The sequence below is a fragment of the Gadus macrocephalus genome, chromosome 3 (genome assembly GCF_031168955.1).
Source record: "Gadus macrocephalus chromosome 3, ASM3116895v1".
Classification (NCBI taxonomy): Eukaryota; Metazoa; Chordata; class Actinopteri; order Gadiformes; family Gadidae; genus Gadus; species Gadus macrocephalus.
The window spans coordinates 24,105,072-24,111,738 of NC_082384.1; the positions used below are offsets into that span (position 1 = coordinate 24,105,072).

Genomic DNA, 6,667 nt, shown 5'->3' on the forward strand with positions numbered 1-6,667 from the left:
GTCGGTTTGACTATGTGGGCCCTAAAACCATTTAAATAATCGATTCACCTTTTTATAAATGCACCATCATCCATCGCAAACATGAGGCAGTTGCAGCTGGCACGTGGGTTGTATTCTTGCAATAGAGTAATTTATATAGATATATCCGCACTTATTATTAGTAAATTATTAATAATATAAATATAGATTAATTTATAAGTATAGTATTATGGCTTGTCATTTTTTATTTAAAAAATAGCCTTGCTTTGTGCAGTCCATTATATGTTTTTCATTGTAAGGTTTTCCATTGAAGCCCTTCTTGCTGCAACGATTGTGTACAAAGGGTGCGATGGCATTCTCTGCTCGGCCACCGCCTATGAAGGCCTTTTTATGAATGCATTACCCTTTGCATATGATGTGCTCCGCATTAGAGGTCTGGATGATGACGACGATGATTAAGGGGCGCCCCTCAAGCAAAAGGTTGGGACCCCCCGATGTTCTCGTTTATGAGGAAGCAGTCCAATCTCGTGCTACCAGTGTCAGTGCCCTACAGATGGTATCTCCGTTCCCAGACACCAGCTACACCCCCCAGGGCACGTCACCCACCCGTTGGGTGCCTCTGGGTGCCTTGCAAATCAACATCTTAACCCGATACGATAATAAATCTGATTTATTATAATAACACGGTGATTGTCTACTTATTTCTCTTGTTTAGCATTATATATGACTAGGTGTTATTTTAGATCCTTTCTTTATCGTATACATATCAATGCAATTCGAGAAGTCTTTTGGATACACAATTGAAATAAGCACCCTGGTTATTGTGTATACGCGTTACAAACGACTACCTCCAAACAGTGAAGCTTGTCGGAGCAGTAGCCTAACCCGTGATATCTATTTTATCTGTCGTCCATCTTCTTTAAACCCTCCCTATCAGTCAGCACGTCCTAAAAACAATTGAGTCAGGGTCACGCAACACACAAACAAAATGCCTAAATGTTTATCATAGTCAGCTCGCCTGCAGTGCTGCAACAAGGACAGGAGCTATGTTTGGTGGTGACATGGCGGCACTCTTACCCCCTGGATCATGGCGTCTTGCCACCGGCAACTCTACACCACACAGAGGGGAGACGCAAATAGGGTTGCAGCCTGGTGGGTTAAGAGATAGTTGAACAGCTCAAATGTGAGTGCACCGATTTCGAACAGTGCCAGTGTGTGACCCCATAACCTTAAGCCCACTGTGAACGAGTGAGTTGTAGCAGGACAGCCTGACACCAGATAAGTAGCCCAAGGTGTGGTCGTAAACATATAGTAATAGACCCCCTGCTGAGAGAGCTTGGTAATGTTGGCCATGTTTAAAGCCATTCTACACCGTTTGATACATTGAATCTCTGGATGTCACTGTTGGCAACCTAACATCTTATTGCCTGTTTAGTGTTTAGACACAGTAATTCCATTAACGTAAAGCATGGTATAGCAAATGCAACATTATTTTTCAGCACATAGAGTGTCTAAAGTTGGAGGGGTAGTAATCTATGGTAGATATTGAAATCTTTTTACGTCACCAAAAAGTGCAAGATAAATTCTGATGTCACGTATAATACCGGAAGCTAGAAAGAGCTTTCTAGTGTGACCTGGTGGTAAGTTGGTCACTTAATATGAAGAGGGAATGAAGGAATAGAATGTACTGAAGTGTAGGACATGATTTTCACAAAGTTTCACAGTTCCAACAAATTGTGTGCGTGTGTGTGTGCGTGTGTGCGTGTGTGTGTGTGTGTGTGTGTGTGTGTGTGTGTGTGTGTGTGTGTGTGTGTGTGTGTGTGTGTACATGACATTTATGGATGTTGATTCAAGGAACAGTCCATTCGCAAAATGAATGGCTAACTCCATTACATTTTAATTATATAGCCTACATATTTTTATAGCTTCTTTACTGGACAATGTTGCTGAAAGTTTTGTTTTGGACAGAATTAATGTTTAAATTAACTATCTGGCTGCAAGATTAATTGATTCCTTTTGCCTGAGTAATTAATTAATATTTTTATAATTGAATAGTATTTTAAAGCTCATATCCTATAGGCCTAGAGAAAAAAATAGGGTTAGTATAATTATATTTAAATTATTAGAATTATTTTATCTATGTATTTGTTTATTTATTTATGCCGTTCACTCGTCATATAAAGACGTCAGCCCTTCTTTATCAATATTTATTAATATATATAAAAATATTAACAATGTGTCAAAAAGTCGTTTTCCCAATAAACAAGTGTTTCTCAAATAACACATTGAAGCCCATGTATTCTCTCGGTTATGAAACCCAAACGATAAGCGTCCTCAAAATACGATCTATTTAACGTTAGGGCCTTTCGATTCTTTACCGTTCACCGTGGAGGCTGCGCGCGCACAGCTGCGCGGGCACGTCTTCAGTGATGGATGAAGACCAGCGGCAGCCATATTGGTTGTAGTCCACAATTATTGGGATGAAATATTAAGGTAAGATTGAATCGCCACAATCTAGCTATCTCAAATAATTTAACATGGATGGTTATTTGCACAGAAAATATACTTGAATATATATACATATATATATCAGGGACCCTATATTTTCCTTAAATGGGTCACCTTCCGTCTAACCGTCTAACCCAGCGTAGTTGCCGCCAGTTAGGCAACTTTTCAATTAGGCTTATGAATATCTCATGAAGCTGTTAATATTACATCTAAGTTAAATCACAGCTTAATAGGGGTTTGCTAATTAACGGCTTAGCCCAAACGTCATATATTTGAACGACCACAAATTAACGTCCGTGCTTGTGTAGGCCCTATACGAGGATGTGGCGGGCGGCTCTAATTGAGTGCGCCTGCGCCACAAGCCGTACATCGTCACTGAGCAATGACTGCTGCTGTTTTACCAAGTACAGCAGCATAGGAATGTTATTGGTTGTTGTTTTGTGTTGGTCAATGTTCAGTAATTAATCGTGAAATTTGTAGATGGGTTTGAAACTGCATTTGTTGTGAGACTTGGCAAAACAACGTTGTAATTTGGCTACGTTACAGTATATTTACGTTTATTTTAGAGATAACGTTACTATAACTCTCTGGAGTCATGACTTAAGTGTTCCAATATCCATATTATCCGTACTTACTAGCCTAAGTTTGAGTACGTAGGGCGTTCCGATCCAGGTCGGGCGAAAATAAGTGTACTGAAAGGCCCCAGATGTTGTACTCAAAACGGTCAAATCGCGAAGTGTTTAGCGATGTACACTTTTCGTACTCAACGGCAGCCAATCTTAGCTACGTAGCGGAAGAGGGCAGAGCCAGACTGAGCCAACGTCGGCGCATTTTCCCCATAGCCCACATTAATAGTCATTTTGTAGTTTTTATAGTTATAGCTGCTAGGCGTAAAGAGTTCACCGTTCAAAGCGGGATGTTTATTGCGGGGGAGGAGCCGCGGCGGCAGTCGTGATCCTAATTTCCGGTTAGTGCACCACGGAGTACTCGATTTGGAACAACACTGACATCTGAATATTAGCGCATTTAGTGAGTGCGGATATTGTGTACTTCGTTTAAATGTACTGATGGAAGTATGGATATTGGAACACGGGTCGCCAACAAAAAATCCCAGGATGCAATATGTTGTAAACGCCCTTAGGACGGATTTGACCCACTGCCAGTCAATTCGTTAAAGGTCTACGTCCAAAAAGATAAAAAGAAAATCATATAAATTCAAAATAAGCAAATGACAAAGCTAACACCATATATATCTGTGCTAGCCAACCTTGGGATCAGGTGTCTGCTGCTCACCTTGAGGTCACCTGATGGGCAAAAGGGTCAGGGGCTGCTTTAAGGAGCCTAGCTTGTGTGGTGGTGTGGTATGCACACACATGCATTAGGATGTTAATGTAACCGAAAGATGCATGATGTAAATTGGGGTGGATTTCAGACCTGGGCACCACTGCCATATCAGTTCCTGCATCATATATCTCCTGTGTGGCTAGTCGCATAATGTAAATACATTTTACCGACAGGAATATTATTAAATGAATAGTGTATATCAACAACAACGTACTCGCTTCTTATTAGATGTTTTCTTATATCTAGAAGCAGGATGTTTGTATCGTTAGACCATCCTAATATTCAAGTCTGTGTTTCAAAAACGTAAAGTTCTTCAACTTCAAAAACTTCAGAAACAGTTGATGAACTTGTGAGGTCGGATGTTTTCTCCAGGCTACCGGATCGTTGAAGTCTACGAAAACGCATTGTTTGACTTGGCATGTATGATTCACTTTAGCCAATATGATATATGTTGAAATTGCAAAAGTTACCTTTACAGCATTTTATCCCAATCTGCCTCAAAGTTCTGCCTCCTCAAAAAACTTCAATATGTCCAGAACTCAGCTGCACGCCTCCTCACTGGTACCCGCTCCAGAGAACACATCACACCTGTCCTCCGTGAACTCCATTGGCTTCCAATTAAACACAGAATCAACTACAAAATCTTACTCATCACCTACAAGGCCCTCAACAGCCTAGCCCCCCCCTACCTTGCCGACCTCCTCCATCACCACGCCCCCTCCCGATTCCTCAGGTCCAATTCTGCCAACCTGCTACAAGTTCCACGGACTGAGCGACGGACTTGGGGTGATCGGGCCTTCTCAGTTGCTGCCCCCACCCTTTGGAATTCACTCCCCTCCCACATCAAAGTCTCTCCAACCCTCTCTTCTTTCAAATCTGCCCTCAAAACATACCTTTTCACACTAGCCTTCCCCACCTAACTCCCACCTTATTCTTCATGTTTAACCTCTGTTTTTCTTTTATTCCTAGTCTGTCTTACATAGTTTTGATAGGGCAATATGTAAAGCGTCTTAGAGTACCATATTAAGCGCTATATACATTTCATTTATTATTATTATTATTATTAAAGTGGGCAACGGCAGAGCTCATCTAACTAATGACTTTGTCTCGCTCAGCTGAAGGATAATGTACAGCCTGATCAGCCAGCACCACGTCCATTAAATTCTGGTACATTGCTTTAGATTCCTGGTAATAGGAAGTATCTCATGGACATAATACTGTCGTTTCACTGGGTGATCGGGTTGGCTTGCGGGTTCTATTCACATTCTAGTTGTCTGAACTCTAGTTACTGTCCTTTATGTGGTAGACAATGATTTGCAGCAGTCACGAGAAACTGGTTTGACAGCATTCAAGCACTTATTTCTCAATCACTATTCTTCATTATCTCCTGAATCAATTTATTTAGTCATGGCTGTATGTTATGTTGTAACAACTCACTTGTTTGAAAAGAGATACAGTTACCCATAGGAAATGAATGTATTTTTCAAGGCAAGATCTACATTCCCTGATCATTGCAGGCATTTCAGTGGTTGGGATAGATGATGCATGTTACTATTTGGTATTGAAATTAGGTATTTAGAGGTTTCCAAATTAAATTCTTATTTTTTGGATTGCCGTTTACGAATTTCGGGATGATTGCTCAACAACGTATTTACCCCACTCATTCTAATCTAGTGGTTGAACTAGATTAAGGACACACCAACACTTAAGCTCCAACAAGAGAAGAGATCAGGAAATGTTTGAGAATACAGGACCATTTCTCCTCTCCAGCAGAATGAGCTTTGTTCATGTGTGTATAGTATATATTAATTATATTTATTTTAACATAAAGTATGTTTTTTTTATGTTAAGAAACGTACCTCCTTATGTGAATGCGTCAGTTTCTGTGTGTGTGTGTGTGTGTGTGTGTGTGTGTGTGTGTGTGTGTGTGTGTGTGTGTGTGTGTGTGTGTGTGTGTGTGTGTGTGTGTGTGTGTGTGTGTGTGTGTGTGTGTGTGTCTGTGTGTGTGTGCGTGTGCGTGTGCAGTAGCTCACACTGATAGGGATGGGGCTGCTGCCCCTCAAAGTGAATTGTTTACCTGTCCATCCAACATTCAAATCCAAATATGGTCACGGTGAAATGCATCTCAGATTGCTTCTGTCCTGTCAGAGATTGGCCAGATATTCCTGCTCAGATGTATACAATCCATACTTTAGACCGTTACTAGCACACTGCAGGTCTGCTACTCCCTCTTAGCAACGCACGCACACACACACACACACACACACACACACACACACACACACACACACACACACACACACAGACACAGACACAGACACAGACACAGACACAGACACGCACGCACGCACACCATCCATATTCACATACATTTTAAGAACATAGGTACTTTGTTGAGATGTTAAACAACTGTTTGCTGTCATGAAATGATATGGCCTTAATTCCTCATGCGGTCTTCTTTTTTAGACCATGTAAATAAGAACTGCATCGGCAGTCCGTGGCATCTTGAAGCTGAAACAGGAAGACCCCTGGACTCCATCAAAAAAATACGGCAATTAATGAACCAATCAGACGCTCCGGAACGCCACAACAACATCTCGTCTGAACAAAGACAAAGAGGGCCTTTGAGGAGGGGCGAGCAAGCACAGAAGGAGGTAGGCATTTCACGGAGAGGTCGAGAAAGGCTCTTTTGTCATATTCGAATGCATGGGTATATTGGTATGGAACACACATTATACAGGATGGCTCGAAGCAGAAGACAGAATGTGCCCGTACAAGTCCCATTCGATCTTGCCGGCCTGAATTCCTGCGTAAGATGAGCATGTGAACTTGGTCT

General features: G+C 41.4%; 1 long non-coding RNA gene across 1 annotated transcript; it reads left to right on the forward strand.

Annotated features, from left to right (window-relative positions):
- Positions 1–2,083: 2,083 nt before the first annotated feature.
- LOC132454690 (uncharacterized) lies at positions 2,084–6,667 on the forward strand. The gene is made up of 2 exons (XR_009524979.1): positions 2,084–2,472; positions 6,298–6,667. It is a non-coding gene; the product is annotated as an uncharacterized LOC132454690 (long non-coding RNA).